The following is a 20,121-nucleotide window of genomic DNA, read 5'->3' as shown; positions in this document are numbered from 1 at the left end:
TACGGTGGGTTATGAGAAGGCCCAAACATGTTTGCGATTGTATTGATCGCATAATTGTGTATTTGGAAGGGCAAATAAATTTTAGGTAGTGTTTAACTTATTTTTTTTTAAAGGTATTCGTCGTATTTTTATTCTATTTTAATTTTAATTTATTAAATGCAGGTTTTCTTTTACCATTGGGTCTACTTCACTTCTTCAAGAGAAATGTGCTGGAAAGTTAAAAGGAATTAAATTAAAACTTTAGTAAAGACACTATTAACGAAATTCCTCTTGTCATTTTATCTTATAGGGAATCGATATGATAGCAAGAGTGGTTGAACATGTATTTTTTAAAAAAATCCGATTCAATTTCAATTTATTAATAGGGTAGGTGCAGGGAATTGGAGACCCTTAAGCACATTTACATAATTTACATAAACATGAAAAATGTTACACATACAGAAAATGTTGTATTCTCTTTAGTAACTGATTAATAAGATAACAATGATTAATGACGTCAGCACCAAAAGTCTCTCATTACCTGCATGTGCAGGTAATAAGGGACAGTTACAAATCAAGACATTTTAAGTACAATTTGAATGAAAATGGGATTTTTGTGGTTAGTTCAAACACTTTTTGAAAGAGATATATGCAGCCAATGAACTTACTGTAATTTTGAAAAGATTTTAAAACAATGTGGCCCAAAATATTTTTATACATGGACAATTAACCAACCAGCATCGGGTCATTGACCCCCCCCCCCCCCAATCTTTCTCCCTCTTCAAAGTTCTCTCCTTCTTTTTTTTCTTTTAGCCTTCCCTTTTCTCTCTTAAAGCATGTACTTGTATGATGATTATTGTTGTCTCGCCGAAATCTGACTCTCTTAATTTTCATTAATGTATTACATGTAATTAGGAATAATATGTTTATTTAATTATGATCATTCCATTCCCTGCTCTCTCTCTCTCTTTTCCTTTCTCTCTTTGTACCTCCGTTTTTCTCTCATCCACTCTCTCTCTCTCTCTACTCCATTCGCTTTATCACTCTCACTTTCATGAGCCTTATACCTTCCCCTGCTTTTGTATATCTTCTGCTAGTACATCTGTTCACGTAATGTACATAAACGAACGCAATATAACTCTGCTGTATTGTCATTATGTTTACAGATTTATTTACTATGTTTCGTAATACTATTGTACATGTATATAATTTACATCACTGTACCTTTATAAATTGACCCTTTCAGCCTTGTGCTGCTTGTCGATCAGTATATACCAATAAATGAATAATAATAATAATAATAATAATAATAATAATAATAATAATAATAATAATAATAATAATAATAAATCTTGGACCTGGTGTCCCCCACTGCCTGCACACATTTCTGATCAGACACCATTCATAATGTGCAGTGCAACACCCATTCACAACATATAATGGCCATTAGTTTTCTTTGATGGTTGGCACACTTCATAAACTTCATTTAAAAACTACTTTTTAAGAGCCACCCCTAAATATCTGCATACACCACAACATTCAGTGGAAATTGTGTTTTTATATCAGAGCAAATTTTTACGATCAAAATTGGTTACCTTGGTCAATTTTGCCAATATTCTCGGAGAAAGAGCACATTGTAGTCTTCAAATTAAATTGGATATATGCAGTAGTGTTTTTAAAGGCCACAAATGGCGCTATAGCAATATTGGAGCCAACACGGACAGACAGTGATGGATTCAAGCTTGGTGGTCTCCAATTCCCTGCACCTACCCTATCAACATATACAATGTACAATGTAGTAGCCAAGGACCAATAATGAAATGTTTACATAAAATGTGCATAAAAACAGGATGATCATATACATGTACAATTAAAATGATACAAAATAAATTATCATAATTGTTCATACCTCAAGCTATAGGCCTATACATATTTTGCTAAATGATAGTAGATGGATGGATTATTGTAAAAGTAACTACAAATGTATCGCAATTAATCATAATCTAAAACAACATAGAGAAGAAATTATTATATTGCAATTGTCAAAATGAGATCCATAAACTGAAAAAATATACAATACAGGTTTGTCTGTTTCGGGACAGATTAGGTCAAATTATATTGAAAGAAATTATTACATTAAAAATATATCATTAAAGCATATCATACAAAGTGATGTATAATGCCTATGAGCATACACACATTCTTATAATATTTGAGTTTTCACATTACATTGTAAACTGAAGTTGAGTTATAATTAAGTTATTGCAGCATAATTATACACGGTAGTTTAAGAACAACTTTTCAAGAAATAGATCACAGTTAATATCCTTAGAAAAATGAAAACATTCAATAATATGTGCACGCTATTTTGATGTCGGAATCGATCTTGAAAACAATTAAACAAAGTTACAAAACAAAAATTCTTAACATATTTATTAGAAATAAATAAAAATAAGATACATTAGAATAGATGATCTACAACTGAGCATTGACCAGTTTTACAAATGTGGGGACACATTTCCTGTATCGTTCAGTTCTTGCATTTAAAAGTGTTCACAGAGCTTGCCACTCTCAAAGATCTGTCCAACTTATTCCATGCTACAATCGAAGATCCGAGGGGGCTATGTTTAAAGCATTCTGTTTTATACTTTGGCACAGAAAGTAAAACTTCAACTGCCTAACTCGTATTATACTGATGAATTTCACTTACTTTATCTTAACTATCTTGTAAATAGGATGGCGCCAATTTATGTGTGCATCATATTAACACGCTGAAATAAAAAACGTTTTTCAATCGGCATCCATTTCAGATCGCTCATCAATTCACTTGATGGAGTCTCGTAACTTTTGTTTGAAATTATTCTATATAGCCAGGAGCAGCTCGTTTTCATAACTTTCTTGAGTTTATCCGTTTGTTTCTGATACCAATTTGACCACACAGAGGAACAATGACCAGTCTAGAGTGAGGCGATACGAGTGCATTATACATCAACTTTAAAGATGTTATTGGTAAATAGTCCTTAGCTCGTTTTATGGATGGATAGTGAGTGTATGTTATGGCAGGCGATACGACCTGCGTTCTCAATGACACATAGAGATATTTTACAAGAACGGTGCGATGTGTAAAGTTATGCTTTTACATAATCTGCAACATGTGTTAGGTAGCGTATCAATACCATTGAGACGTAGTATATGATGTACCCGAGGGTATGTGATAGTGAACTACAAAATAAACGTGATACGGTAAGTCAAACAATACCATTGTTTACATCATTAAAACTTTAATAATCATAAGAAGATGACAGAGATTGCTGAAATATGTCGACAACACATGATTTGATTAGTATAAACATGGTACGAGCATGATGATATACATAATGAACGTGATAAAGGTCAAATTTGGTTAGGCTAGTATAAGTTCATGATTGGTTGACCGAGTAGCTAGGTGAAGGGCACTGTGCCTCATGCCCACAGGCGTTCAAGGGCGTTTGGACCTAAAAACGTGCAAAGCAAGTTCAGATGCATTCTTAAAAGACACAGACACAACCCCCTTGATGCAGGTACGCGATGGCCTATGAAGCGCATCGTTTGGAGTTTAATAATCTGTATACCTGAACTGGACCTCTGTTTCATTAAGTACTCATCAACAAAACCTAGAAAGGCACCTTCAAGAATGTCAAGCTGTTGTAATGTGCAAACACAAACAGATCTGGTGTTAGACTAACCAGATGGCATAGCGATCCCAGCGCATTGTATACCTCTAGAGGAAGCTGAATGTCTTCAAAGGTGACCTTCTCGTTCAGTGTGTTACCTAGCAAAGTGTACAAGGTCACCATGAGTGCCTTAGACCCCTGTCTCACACGGGCGATCAATACTTGGTCTTTGGCATCTACAGTGGCATAAAGACATTCGTTTTCATCGGTTGCCTTTATAGAGGAACCAAGGGTGCCGTTCTTGCCAAAGACAGTCACGGTGCTTGGTGTGATGTCACAGGTGGAAACGATGACCACACCACTGCTGGTGACGGCCACCTGTCTAGGATGGATATCACCAGTGCAGATGATACGTTAGGAGTTCACCGTATGCCCCACCTGACTGACTGTCCGTAGGATAGTTTGGCGATTTCCCAAACTTCCCAAATGTCAGCTTCCTTGTACCCAAATCCACCATCATCGCATTCCGAAATTTCATCGTATAAGATAAGTTTCCGTGAACCCAAATACATCATCGCATTCTCAAATTTCCACGTATTCAGGTTCATCGAACCCAAATTGATCATCATCGCATTCTGAATTTTCCGAGTAGTCAGCTTTTGTGAAACAAAATTCATCACCATCGCATTCTGGATTTTCCACGAAGTCGGCATCTGTGAACCCAAATTCACAATCATCGCATTCTGGGCCTTCCACGACGTCACCTTCTTTGAACCCAAATTCATCATCATCATCATCATCATCATCGGATGCTGGATATTTCCCACAGTCAGCGCCAGCGCCATACTGCCAGACGCCATACCCCTCCAGCAAACGCGGCAGCTGAACTTCCCTCACGACTTTCGCCTTCCATTTGGTCTTGACCACACCAAGATTCAGCTGTTCGTCTCCTCCTGGGTGGAATACCGTATTCATCACGGCTTCCTTGGCGCACTCCGTGACCTCGGCATCAATTCTGTCAAGGACCTCGTTAAGGAGTTCATCGAAGTCGTCGCACACCATGGTGTGACTAGCCAGACTGTCCGCCTCCAAACTTCCCGGATCGTCGACTGTGATCACCGCCAAGGCACGATTGATATCTTCAATAACCTGCTTATACGGCATTATTTGGTCATTAACAATGCTGTCATAGTTTCTCTGCAACATATGAGTTTTCTCCATTAAGGAGGTTTCGTTTTCCTTCAATAGCTTCGATTTCCTGGCAAACGCATTCTTGATACAACGCTCCAGATTGACCACTGCAGAGGCCACTTGTGGTTTCGGTGCTTCGGCAGAAGCGATCACCATCTCCATGTCTGCTTTCTTAGCCTGGCCACGTTGCATAAGACAGTCTACCTTTTCCTGGATCTCTCTCGCGAAATCCTCTTTGGTTTTCATCGGGTGGTTCAGATGCCCGATGACCACACATCTCACACATATGTGCACTTTGCATTCCTGGCAAAACAATTCCTTCTCGTGCTCTTTGTGGAAGGGGCACGCTTTGGCCGAATCGAGAGACATTTTGTAGTCATCCACAAGACTGTTGATGATGACATTTCGGGGGAGTCCCTCGACACCCTTCTCGGTTAACGTTGTCTTTGCTCGGCACAACGGACACGACAAGCAAACTCCGTGGGACGCATAGATTTCCTCTAGACACTCTCGACAGAAGGTATGACCGCAATTTAGTATCGTAGCGTTTTTTATGATGTCAATACAAACTGGACATACCAGATGATCTTTGTTGCAGCTTGCCATGGCTTATGCTTGTCCGTTACGTCTGAATAAAAAAGCAATAATATTGGAGCATGTAATGATTACCGGTTTGCATTAGACCTAACATCTTTTCTTAAACATGAACATGAATTTCAATATCGCAAAATGATTCCAAAAATCAACCTGTTAAAATCTCAATCATCAGCAGTTGAAAAATAACATTTTGCAACTAAGTTAGATGAAAAGTAGTAAATCATAAATACTAATGTTTAAAAAAAATAGTATATTTTCGCTTTGTAAATTCCCCCTTTTTTATTGGTGCCCTCTACTTTAGAAGACACACCGCTGCCCCTAAATCTTGATGTTTGGGTGGGTTTTTGTTGGTTTTTGTGCATGGGGGAGGGGGGGGGGGTGGGGCTCAAACAAAGTTATCGCTAGGCACATGTAGAAGCAAAAGTGCTAGAAACTTAAGCCCATAATATATGAAAGTATCTGAATGGGTACTTAGAAGTCGATCAAACAAGCTCTTAACAAAGGATAAGCAGTAGAGATTGTGCGTATATCCATCTGCATAATGTTATACAGAATAAAAGTGAAGAGAGATGGAAATACACACCAGGGTCTGCAAAGCTACAGACTAGCAACATCCTGATGTGACTGATATCAAAATGACGGAAATTGCAAAATACTCCTGGCCTGGTACAGAAGGTTTGGTCGACATTGCAACATATTATCTTAGCTGTGCTATAAAATAAACATTTGCATTGCAACATGGAGTAGTTTATTATTAATAGAAGAGTAGAGAATCATAATTCTAGAAGTGTATTAAAAGATGACCTGTGGACAATGAATGAAATTTATAGAAAATGGATACGATTATTTAAAATTAAGCTTCTTTCCATTTCTGAAGAAGGCCTACTTCTAAAAAAAGGAATTAATAATTAGCACCAACCTGTTCGTCCCTTCTTCAAACAAGAATCGCGTAAACTCGTCCTCGGTTAATAACATATAGAATAACAGATGCCGTTTCTGAAAACTGTCTAGATTCTCATAAATCTCATTGGTGATACGATCAATCGATAAGACACTGCATTGCTTATCCAACGAACGCGGCAATACTATTTAAACCTTTGGCAAGTGTTCACCAGTAGATGACGTCATTTCGTAATTTCTGAATAGTCTAGGTTAAAAGACAGTTTAGTTTATATAGTGTTTCAGTAGTGGTTCTAGACAGATTTGGGGGCACCGTGCCCCCCCCCCGCAATTATTCAAGTCCCTTCAAAACGTCCTTTTTTTTTTTTTTTTACTTAGCTAAGTGCCCCTTTTACTTCAGATAAGTGCCCCTTTTACATTCAAATAGGTGCCCGCTCCACATGTTTAGGCCTATAAGTGTCCCTTACCATTTCTGATAACAGCCCTCAGTTCTTATGACGTGCCCCTTCTACATTGATAAGTATCCCTTTTCCTTTGTAAGAAGTGCCCCCTTCCCATCTCATAAGTGCCCCTTTTATTTCGAGACATGTCCCTTTCTTTCAAATAAGTGTTCCTTTATTTTGACACTTGCCCCTTTTCGTGCCCTGTCCTGTTTGTATCAATTTTGTATTGATAATAAAATCATAATGAATTAAAAAAAAAATTTAAAAAAAATCTTATTTTGTAATGACCAACGAATGCCTTAGTTCAACCATAGGGATATCTGTATGTTCAGTTTTTATGTCTTATAATGCTTTCACACATATTTTTGATGACTTCTTTTCGCCTTTTCAATACATGTAAAAGGGAAATTGAGATATGCTTTAATAAAACTAAGTGCATGTGTGATACCCGATTATCACTTCATTAGGATATTATATAATACTCTTAAAGTGCATTAGAAACTTACTTCTTCTTTCAAAATGTATTCTCGAGACCACATTTCATATTGATATTAGAAGTAGATAATGTATTATATGAATGTCATGTATATTCATCTGGGGGGTGTTTCACAAAGATCCTAAGTAGAACTTAACTCTAAGTTGGACTTAAAAATTATGGACAGCCATTGGAGTCTTTAAATGAAATATATTCAAAAGCAGAAATTCAAGTATTTTAGACTTTTTATTAATTCCACATCCAGAACATGAAATCTCCTTGATGATAGAAAATATGAATGATTTCAATAAACAATGAATGCCTTTCAAAATAACTTTTACAAAATATTTTCAAAGATGCTAATGGCTTTCCATAACTTTTAAGTCAAACTTAGAGATAAGTTCAACTTAGGATCTTTGTGAAATACCCCCCCAGGTGTTCATAATCTTTTCATGTTCATATTTATGGTAGATTCTTTTTGTTGTAATGCAATGATAAGTTACAGGGGTAGATTCAATATAATACTTTTTAGGAATGTTGCTTTTATCTGTATAAATCGAATAAATGTTGGGAGAATCTCACAGTTACAGGTACGGCTTAAAGTTAGATTGCATTACACTGTTATCAACCTTACATGATTATACAGGTTACATGTTACACTTACAGTTTAAATTGTACACTGTTGCTCATAAAGTTGAAATTTATTTGTTTACCCTAATTTATGGAATTATTTTGACAATGATTTATTCCTAATAGATCTAGATACTAGTATTCATTCTCAGATTTCATTGAATAATAATTTGCCAATGTTTGTTTTGCGTGACTGCTAAAGCATGTGTATATATGCTTATCAACTAGGGGACCTACGCCCTTAAGTCATAAAAGACAGTAATGAGGATTAATGCCCCACAAAAGGGCACTAATATAGCACATCGACACGGTTTTGATCTTGGGGCCTCACAGTTAAAGAGAAGGTTGAATTCTGGGAAGAGGTAAAAAATAATTTGTGAGCGTTATCATTGTTATTATACAAGGGTGGAAGAACATCGGATTAAACATGTTCCCTGAAAAGCATGGCTCTTCAAATGCCTTCATATTCTAAATATGACATGAAACATCGTAAAAATCGGGAGTAGGTTTTTTTTCGCCATGTGCTCGTGTAGTCCCATATACATCATTCTGTATACAGTGCTTGTAACTTTGCCAAGATTTGGCCAATTTTGATGATTCCAGAACCTTGCAATACACACGAATACTTATACACTAGATGATCAACCTTTTCTGATAGATTCCACACCGTTTCTTTCACAATGCAATCACATGACCAGAACTCAACTTTATCTTTAACTACCCCCTACCCTAGCCCCCGCTGCGTACAGTCTTGGTTCAGTGGCAAAGCAATGACCTCGTAACTGTGAGGCCCCAGGATCAAAACCGTGTCGATGTGCTATATTAGTGCCCTTTTATGGGGCATTAATCCTCATTACTGTCATTTGTGACTGAAGGGCGTAGGTCCCCTAGTTGATAAGCATATAAGCATACACATGCTTTAGCAGTCACGCAAAACAAACATTGGCAAATTATTATTATTCAATAAAATCTGAGAATGTATACTAGTATCTAGATCTTTAAGCAATAAATCATTGTCAAAATAATTCCATAAATTGGGGTAAGAAAATATATATTCCAACTTTATGAGCAACAGTGTATATACGTAGTATAGTTTAGTTTGTTATATTCTTTGTCAGATTTGTTGTTATTATACTCATCATGTTCTTACTCAGCTCTTTTCCCTATATATCTATGTAAAATATGTTTTATGGACCTCTGTCTGTGCAGCTGAATCTGAAATAAAGTTCTAAATTGAATTGAATTGAATAACTCATTTCTCAATTGTCATTTTTGCATTTCGTAAACCCGAATCAATCACCATCGCATTCTGAATTTTCCACGACGTCACCTTCCTTGAAACCAAATGCATCAAGATCACATTCTGGATCTTTCCCGTAGTTAGTTACGTTAACCCAAATTCATTATCATTGCATTCTTTGACTCTGTACACATCAAAGCCAGACTGCCAGGCGCCATATCCAACTGTCATCGTGTCCTCCGATTGCGCGGCCAAGGCACCAAACACGGCAGCTTAACTTCCCTAACGACTTCCCCCTTCTTCTTAGTATTGACCATACCAAGATTCAGCTGCCCGTCTCCTCCTGGGTAAAATTTCGCATTCATTACGGCTTCCTCGGCACACCCCGTGACCTCAGCATCAATTCTGTCAAGGACTTCGTTAAGGAGTTCATCCAAGTCGCTGCACACCATGGTGTGACTAGCCAGACTGTCCGCCTCCAAGCTTCCCGGATCATCGACTGTGATCAACGCTAAGGCACGATTGATATCCTCAACGGCCTGCTTAAACGGCATTGTTTGGTTATCAATGATGAGGTCATAGCTTCTCTGTAACTTATAAATATCCTCCAGTAATGAGGTTTCATTTTCCTTCAAAAGCTTCGATTTCATGGCAAAAGCATTCTTAATACAACGCTGCAGATTGACCACTGCAGAGGCCACTTGTGGTTTCGGTGCTTCGGCAGATGCGATCAGCATCTCCATGTCTGCTTTCTTAGCCTGACCACGTTGCATTAGACAGTCTACCTTTTCCTGGATCTCCCTCGCGAAATCCTCTTTGGTTTTTGTCGGGTGGTTCAGATGCCCGGTGACCACGCATCTCACACAGATATGCACTTTGCATTCCTGGCAAAACAATTCCTTCTCATGCTCTTTGTGGAAGGGGCACGCTTTGGCCGAATCGAGAGACATTTTGTAGTCATCCACAAGACTGTTGATGATGACATTTCGGGGGAGTCCCTCGACACCCTTCTCGGTTAACGTCGTCTTTGCTCGGCACAACGGACACGACAAGCAAACTCCGTGGGACGCATAGATTTCCTCGAGACACTCGTGACAGAAGGTATGACCGCAATTTAGTATCGTAGCGTTTTTTATGATGTCAATACATAGTGGACATACCAGATGATCTTTGTTGCAGCTTGCCATGGCTTATGCTTGTCCGTTACGTCTGAATAAAAAAGCAACAATATTGGAGCATGTAATGATTACCGGTTTGCATTAGACCTAACATTTTTTTCGTAACATGAACATGAATTTCAATATCGCAAAATGATTCCAAAAATCAACCTGTTAAAATCTCAATCATCAGCAGTTGAAAAATAACATTTTGCAACTAAGTTAGATGAAAAGTAGTAAATCATAAGTACTAATGTTTAAAAAAATAGTATATTTTCGCTTTGTAAATTCCCCCTTTTTTATTGGTGCCCTCTACTTTAGAAGACACACCGCTGCCCCTAAATCTTGATGTTTGGGTGGGTTTTTGTTGGTTTTTGTGCATGGGGGGGGGGGGGGGGGGTGGGGCTCAAACAAAGTTATCGCTAGGCACATGTAGAAGCAAAAGTGCTAGAAACTTAAGCCCATAATATATGAAAGTATCTGAATGGGTACTTAGAAGTCGATCAAACAAGCTCTTAACATAGGATAAGCAGTAGAGATTGTGCGTATATCCATCTGCATAATGTTATACAGAATAAAAGTGAAGAGAGATGGAAATACACACCAGGGTCTGCAAAGCTACAGACTAGCAACATCCTGATGTGACTGATATCAAAATGACGGAAATTGCAAAATACTCCTGGCCTGGTACAGAAGGTTTGGTCGACATTGCAAAATATTATCTTAGCTGTGCTATAAAATAAACATTTGCATTGCAACATGGAGTAGTTTATTATTAATAGAAGAGTAGAGAATCATAATTCTAGAAGTGTATTAAAAGATGACCTGTGGACAATGAATGAAATTTATAGAAAATGAATACGATTATTCAAAATTAAGCTTCTTTCCATTTCTGAAGAAGGCCTACTTCTAAAAAAGGAATTAATAATTAGCACCAACCTGTTCGTCCCTTCTTCAAACAAGAATCGCGTAAACTCGTCCTCGGTTAATAACATATAGAATAACAGATGCCGTTTCTGAAAACTGTCTAGATTCTCATAAATCTCATTGGTGATACGATCAATCGATAAGACACTGCATTGCTTAATATCCAACGAACGCGGCAATACTATTTAAACCTTTGGCAGTGATTCTGAAGATGTGCATGTATTGCATGAACGCAAGTATTGTCCAGTACATGACGTAATTTCGTAATTTCTGCATAGTCTAGGTAAAAAGACAATTTAGTTTATATAGCGTTTCAGTAGCGGTTCTAGACAGAGGTAGGGGCAAGTACCCCCAAAACGTCCCTTTTAATACACAGATAAGTGGCCCTTTTTCATTCAAATAGGTGTCCGATCCACATGCTTTTGACGTGCCCTTTTTACCGTGATAAGTGTCCCTTTTGTGTAAGAAGTGCCCCTTTCCCGTCTCCTAAGTTCCCTTTTTATTTCGAGACATGTCCCTTGTCTTTCAAATAAGTGCCCCATTATTTTGACACACGCCTCTTGTCATGCCCTGTCCTTTTGGAATCCATTTATTATTGATAATAACATCACAATGAATTAAAATTTGTTTCTTTTCTTTTGTTTTGTGATGACTAATGAATGCCTTAGTTTCAACTATAGGTATATCTGTATGTTAAGTTTTGATAATGTCTTCTAATGCTTCGCATATAATTATTTCTGATGACACTTTTCGCCTTTTCAAAAAAAGAAAATGGGAACTTGAGATAGGCTTGATCGTGTTGCCCCCCCCAAAAAAAAAACCCCGCATTTTTGCCCCCCCCCCCCCTCAAAAAAAAAAAGCGGTTTATTTTTTTTACCCAAAATTACATAATAATAATAATAAAAACCTGAATTAAATCACATAAACAATTCCATTCAAAGAAAAGGAAAGTTCACAGGAATTAAATTTCATGAACATTACGCATGCCACCTATTCGGTATTTATCAATGGAGAAATGGGAAAGCGTGTCTGTTTTTTGGTTATAGGGGTGAGAAGACATGACCCCTTAACGCTGGCGTACTGATGGGGGGGGGGGCGGGTTTTTTTTTTTTTATTCGATACAAGTGATTTACAAATGTTGCTATTATGACATGATTTTCCGGTATTTTTTTCTCCTCTTTTTTGTAAGTCATACCTTTTTATGCGTTTGTTGGAAAATAAGAAATTCCCCAATTACAGTCGGGCGAAAAATACGCTTATTTAGAAGCCTTCATGTCATGGTCTGCAAAGTGGCTGGGTTCGAACCCCCCCCCCCCCTTCACTTTTTGAAAAGTATGTTAAAGAGAAAAAGAAAGAAAGACGGAGAAAGAGAAATAATAAGTGACCTGCCAACATATAAGGTATAGCTTACGGGGGCTCCGCCCCTGGACCCCACAAAGGGCCCTTAGGCGGTCCCCTGGATGCTCATCTGACCATAATTAAATACCTAAAACCCCGAGCTTCCGGGGGTTATGCCCCCTGGACCCCACCAAGGGCCTTAAGGCAGGCCCCTGGATGTTCATCTGATCGTAATTAAATACCTAAATCCCTGAGCTTCCGGGTGCTCTCTCCACTAGATCCCACCAAGGGCCCTAGGGCGGTCCCCTGGATGCTCATCTGACCGTAATTACATACCTAAAACGCCTGAGCTTCCGGGGGCTCTCCCCCTGGACCCCACCAAGGGCCCTAAGGCAGGTCCCTGGATGCTCATCTGAACCACGAAGATATCTATGGTTTTATTTGAAGGCGTCACGTGCAGCACCCTCTAACAGTGAATAACAATACATTCTCCCAACCATTTTTGTATTTTCCCAACCGTTTTCCAATAAAAAAGACATAAAACAGGCTATTAAACATCTGTCAACACTTAAATGTCTGGAATGGTATGTAGAGCCAATTTATTGCTTTTTGACGATTTACATTCACCTAAAATGAAATTAAATTATTATAATGTAGTTGGGAGAATTAAGGAACCGATCAGATCAGTTTTCCCAATTTGTATCATTAATAATGGTCCATTTTCACTCGAATTTTCAGATTGTCTTTAATTGTACATCAAGCGTTGATGTCACTACCTTAGCACCACTATCTTTCATCTGAACAATTTTACCGAGTCCCTTTAAAGTACATTAGAAACTTACTTCTTCTTTCAAGATGTATTCTCGCGACCACATATTAGATGTATCATTTGGATGTCACTTATACTCTTCTTTTTTTATATTTCTATTTATGGAAGATTCATTTTGATGTCATGCAATGTTAAGTTACAGGGGTAGATTCAATACAAGTTTTTCAGGAAAGTTGCTTTTATCTGCGTTAATTAAATAAATGGTGGGGGAATATCTCACTTCTCATTTGTCATTTTGTATTATCTGTCTCAGATCGTGTGTATCTATGAGCTATTTGTATGAGTATGGTGTAATTGCCTGTGTAGTAGTTATAGTAGAAGGTGTGGTGGCTCAGTGGTAGGGCATTGGGCTCGTATAGGGATAAAAGTTAAGCAAAAGTACAAGATATCTTTGGTTGTTCGTATTCATTTATTTATTTATTTTAATATTTAGACAGGACGACTCATTATCACCAATAATGGTGACCTTCCACGATGCCCTGTTAATTATAATAAAAAAATCATGAACATAAATTCATATTCATAACAGCAACAAAGAATAACTAAGAACATGTATTAACATATATACAAAGTATTTGGTATCCTCTAACCAATGAATGGTTTGTTTGTTTTGTTTTGCTTTGTTTTTTCGTTCAGGAAATCGTTGTTTCATAGTTATATCTAAATGTAACATTATAGTATTGACGGTAATTAGTTTTTAAATCCGACGAAAACTGACTATTAGCATATTTTGGTTTGTATTGACTTTGAAAAAAGGCAACATATACTTTTGAGAGTTCATAAACAAAGTATAGAAACTACTTAGGATCAGTTAAGGAAGACATTAGGGATACCAAAATTGTTATAAACATATTTACAAACAAAACATATTACAGGATAGTAAATTACTGGATAATATGCACAATTTATGAATGTAATCTAGTATAGTAATTCAATGTACACTCTAAAATAATATTAAAAATGCAAATATATTTATAAACGATAATAAATTATATGAAATCATTCTTTCGGTTAGAAAAGCAATTATGTTGTCCGTCATTCAGGGCTAAGAAACATACAATCAAACATTTTGTGCAAGCAGGACAATTACAAATGTCATATCCTTGACAAAGTCAAAAATAAGAATCATCAAGTGAAATTTTTCTAGCAATGAGGATGTATATGACTACCACATGTTTCCATGTGGTTCCAAGGAGTTTTAAGAGCTGCAGCCCCAACTGGCAAAGATTAAATTCCAAGCAGCTGCCGTTTCTAAGGTTGCACAATAAAATCTACAAGTGTGCTGTTGCCTTTGATGTCCGAGTTTCGAAGCCGCCAATATAATTAGAAAGCTTGGGTAGTATAATATTTTTCACAAAGAAATATCGTTAATATTTCACCTTTTATTTAAAGTAACATGGAGAAAATCGAACAGATGATAAAATATGTATACCAGAGCCTAATTGTATAAAGAAATGTGCATACATTAAATAGCAGTTTAAATTTGTGAAAATATAGTAAAATTTTACAATCCTAAAACCTGCAATTTGACTCTTTTCAGATTATTTCCGGCTCACAAAAACAAAAATTTATTTTGTTCTTGTACAGTTCTTTATGATCTTAATAGTGCCCACACATGCCCAGTCGAGTAATTTTGATTAATATTTCAGGAAATGTTGCTCAATTACCTTTCGCTTGCATCCTGTAAAGGTAAGCACTGTCCCGAGCACTGTGTACTGCATATTTCCCTTTGAAAGTGGCCCGTTAGTTTGCAGCTAGGGAGGAATCTTTTGTCTACTTATCTGCAAGAAAGATCCAGTTAAGCACATGCTTGACATATTTTCTCCTGGCGGCATCGAGGAAGGTACAATAATAATAATAATAATATGAACAATTTATATAGCGCTTGTGACAAAAGTTTCAAAGCGCTGTACATGTACAGAAAGGGAATTAGCTAGATATGACTCCATCTCTTGAAACTCCTTGGTTGTTCTGCAAGCGCATCATTTAACCAATCGTTTGATTTTTAATAATAATAATAAGGTGCTCAAATATTACACCGGCTCTGCTATAGGCTACCGATCTCGGTGCTCACAGCGTTCAAGGAATTCCTTCCTACCGGACCACATTTACTTCACCTGGGTGGAGTGTGGCAAATGTAGTTCAATGTCTTGCCAAATGACATTAGTGCCGCGGCGGGATTAGAACGGCGGACCTTATGATCGACAGTCCGGCGACGTATCCACTCGTCCACGACACCTCTACACTTCTACAAGAGAAATGTGCTGGAAAGCTAAAAGGAATTGAATTAAAATTTTAGTAAAGACACTAAACACTATTCCTCTTGTCATTTTATCTTATTGGGAATCGATATTGCAAGATTGGTTGAACATGTATTTAAAAAATAAAAATCAATTAAATTTCGGTTTATTAATATCAACATAGGCCTATACAATGTACAATGCAGTAGTCCAAGGGCCAATAATGCAATGTTTACATTAAATGTGCATAAACAGGATGATCATATACATGTACAATTAAAATGATAAAAAATAAAGTTATCATAATTGTTCATACCTCAAGCTTATACATATTTTGCTAAATGATAGTAGATGGATGAATAATTGTAAAAGTCACTAAAAATATATCGCAATTAATCATAATCTAAAACAACATAGAGAGGAAATTATTATATTGCAATTGTCAAAATGAGATCCATAAAAAGAAAAACTATACAATAAGGTTTGTCTGTTTTGGGACAGATTAGGTCAAATTATATTGAATGGAATTATTACATTAAAAAAATATCATTTAAGCATATCATACAAAGTGATGTATAATGCCTATGAGCATACACAAATTCGTATAATATTTGAGTTTTCACATTACATTGTAAACTGAAGTTGAGTTACAATTAAGTTATTGCAGCAGAATTATACATGGTAGTTTAAGAACAACTTTTTAAGAAATAGATCACAGCTAAATTACTTAGAAAAATGAAAACATTCAATAATATGTGCATGCTATTTTTATTTTTGAATCGATCTTGAATACAATTAAACAAAGTTACAAAACAAAAACTCTAAAATTATTTATCAAAAATAGATGATCTACAATAGATGATCTACAATTGAGCGTTGACCAGTTTTGCAAGTGTGGGGACACTTGATTTCCCGTATCGTTCAGTTCTTGCATTTAAAAGTGTTCACAGAGCTTGCCATTCTCAATGATCTGTCCAACTTATTCCATGCTACAATTGAAGATACGAGGGGGCTATGTTTAAGGCATTCTGTTTTATACTTTGGCACACAAAGTAAAACTTTAACTGCCAGACCCGTATTATATTGATGAGTGTCACTTACTGTAGCTAAACTATCTTGTAAATAAGATGGCGCCAAATTAGGTGTGCATCATATTAACACGCTAATATTAAAAACGTTTCTCAATTGGCATCAATTCACTTGATGGAGTCTCGTAACTTTTAGCCAGGAGCAGCTCCTTTTTAAAATCTTTCTTGAGTTTATCCGTTTGTTCCTGATACCAATTTGACCACACATAGGAACAATGACCAACGTGAGGCAATACAATACGAGTGCAGTATACATCAACTTTAAAGATGTTATTGGTAAATAGTCCTTAGCTCGTTTTATGGATGGATAGTGAGTGTATGTTATGACAGGCGATACGATCTGCGTTCTCAATGACACATAGAGATATTTTACAAGAATTGTGCGATGTGTATAGTTATGCTTTTACATAATCTGCAACATGTGTTAGGTAGCGTATCAATACCATTGAGAAGTAGTATATGATGTGCCCAAGGGTATATGGTAGTGAACTATAAAATAAACGTGATACGGTAAGTCAAACAATACCATTTTATACATCGTTAAAACTTTAATAATCATAAAAAGATGAAAGAAATAGCTAAAATATGTCGGCAACATATGATTTGAACAGTATAAACATGATACGAGCATGATAATAAACATACTAAACTTGATAAAGGTCCAGTTTGGTTAGGATAATTTGTAAGTTCATGATTGGTTGACCGAGTAGCTAGGTGAAGGGCACTGTGCCTGATGCCCACAGGCGTTCAAGGGCATTTGGGTGTAAAAACGTGCAAAGCTAGTTCAGATGCATTCTTAAAAGACACATACACAACCCCCTTGATGCAGGTACGCGATGGCCTATATAGCGCAAAGTTTTAGGTTTAATAATCTGTCTAAATGGACCTCTGTTTCATTAAGTATCCATCAACAAAACCTAGAAAGGCACCTTCAAGAATGTCAAGCTGTCGTAATGTGCAAACGCAAACAGCTCTGGTGTTAGACTAACCAGATGGCAAAGGGATCCCAGCGCATTGTATACTTCTAGAGGAAGCTGAATGTCTTCAAAGGTGACCTTCTCGTTCAGTGTGTTACCTAGCAAATTAAACAAGGTCATCTTGAGTGCCTTAGACCCCTGCCTCACCCGGACGATCAATACTTGGTCTTTGGCATCTACAGTGGCATAAAGACATTCGTTTTCATCGGCTGCCTTTATGGAGGAACCCAGGGCGCCGTTCTTGCCAAAGACAGTCACGGTGCTTGGTGTGATGTCACAGGTGGAAACGATGATAGCACCACTGCTGGTGACGGCCACCTGTCTAGGATGGATATTACCAGTGCGGATGATACGTTGAGAGTTCACCGTATGCCCCACCTGAAGTATGGCGATGTCTGGCTTCCCGTTCACCACGTAGACACGGTCATTCTTGTCACTACATATCTGACATGCATAGGCAACCCTGATGCATCGGTACTTGGAATGCGTCGGTTTGTCTTCGGAGTTGTAGACCGTTACAGTCTGAACTCCGTGGGATACAGCTGACTGTCCGTAGGATAGTTTGGCGATGTCCCACACTTCCCCAATGTCAGGTTTCTTGTACCTGACATCATCGCATTCATAATCATCATCACCATCACCATCGCATTCAAAATCTTCCTCGTCGTCAGCTTCTGTGAACCTAAATTCATCATCATCATCGCATTCAAATTCTACCTCGTCATCAGCTTCTGTGAACCCAAATTCATCATCATCATCGCATTCTTTTACTCTGTACACGTCAGAGCCAGACCGCCAGGTGCCATATCCAACCTTCACCGTGTCCTCAGATTGCGCTGCCAAGCCCTCCAACAAATACGGCAGCTGAATTTGCCTCACGACTTTCATCTTCTTCTTGGTCTTGACCATACCAAGATCCATCGACTGCCCGTCTCCTACTGGGTGGAATTCCGCATTAATCACGGCTTCCTTGGCGCACTCCGTGACCTCGGCATCAATTCTGTACAGGACCTCGTTAAGGAGTTCATCCAGGTCGTTGCACATCATGGTGTGACTAGCCAGACTGTCCGCCTCCAAGCTTCCCGGATCGTCGACTGTGATCAACGCCAAGGCTCGATTGATATTCTCAACAACCTGCTTATACGGCACTGTTTGATCATCAATGATGATGTCGTAGCTTCTCTCCAATGAATGAATTTCCCCCAGTAAGGTGGTTTCATTTGCTTTCAAAAGCATCGATTTCCTGGCAAACGCATTCTTGATACAACGCTCCAGATTAACCAATGCAGAGGCCACTTGTGGTTTTGGAGCCTCAGCAGATGCGATCGCCATCTCCATGTCTGCTTTCTTAGCCTGGCCACGTTGCATGAGACAATCTACCTTTTCCTGGATCTCCCTCTCGAAATCCTCTTTGGTTTTCATCGGGTGGTTCAGATGCTCGGTGACCACGCATCTTACACAGATATGCACTTTGCATTCCTGGCAAAACAATTCCTTCTCATGCTCTTTGTGGAAGGGGCACGCTTTGGCCGAATTGAGAGACATCTTGTAATCATCCACAAGGCTGTCGATGATTACATTTCGGGGAAGTCCCTCGACACCTTTCTCGGTTAACTTCGTCTTTGCTCGGCATACCGGACACGACAAGCGAGCTCCGTGGAGATCGTAGATCTCCTCTAGACACTCTCTACAGAAGGTATGACCGCAATTCAGTAACGTAGCTTGGTCGATGATGTCAATACATACTGGACATACCAGGTGATCTTTTTTGCAGCTTGCCATGGTTTATGCTCGTCCGTTAAGTCTGAATATAAAAGCAACAATATTGGAGAATGGAGTGATTTCCGGTCTGCATTAAACCTAACATTTTCTTTTGGAATGAACTTGAACATTAATATCGCAAAATGTTTCAAAATCAACCTGTTAAAATGTCAAATCATCAACAGTTGAAAAATAACATTTTGCAAATAAATTAGAAGAAAAGTAGTATATCATGAATACCAATGTATGGAAATAGTTTTTTTTTCCCGCTTAAATGTAGATGCCCCTTTTTTACTTTCGTCCTCTACTTTAGAAGACATTCCACGCCCCTGAATCTTAATGTTTGTTTGGGGTGGAATTATTGTTTGTGTGTGTGCTTTTTTGTGTGGAGGAGGGGGGGGGGGGGCTGTGGGGCTCAAACAAAGTTATCGCTAGGTAGTCCTACATGTGGAAATAAATGCAATTACCATAAGCCCCCGATATATGAAAGTATCTGAACGGTTAAATAGAAGTTGATCAAACAAGATCTTAACATGCAGGCGAGATCATGCTTATCCATCCGCTTCATGTTTTACAGAATAAAAATGAAGAGACTTGGAGATACGCACCAGGGTCTGCAAGCTACAGACTAGCAACTTATCGTTGTTGAGGTGACTATATCATAATGACGGAAAATGCGAAATACTCTTGGTCTGG

This window comes from Strongylocentrotus purpuratus, unplaced genomic scaffold, assembly GCF_000002235.5.
Source record: "Strongylocentrotus purpuratus isolate Spur 01 unplaced genomic scaffold, Spur_5.0 spur5_scaffold_17, whole genome shotgun sequence".
In the NCBI taxonomy this organism is placed as follows: domain Eukaryota; kingdom Metazoa; phylum Echinodermata; class Echinoidea; order Camarodonta; family Strongylocentrotidae; genus Strongylocentrotus; species Strongylocentrotus purpuratus.
This window is presented reverse-complemented; position numbering follows the sequence as displayed.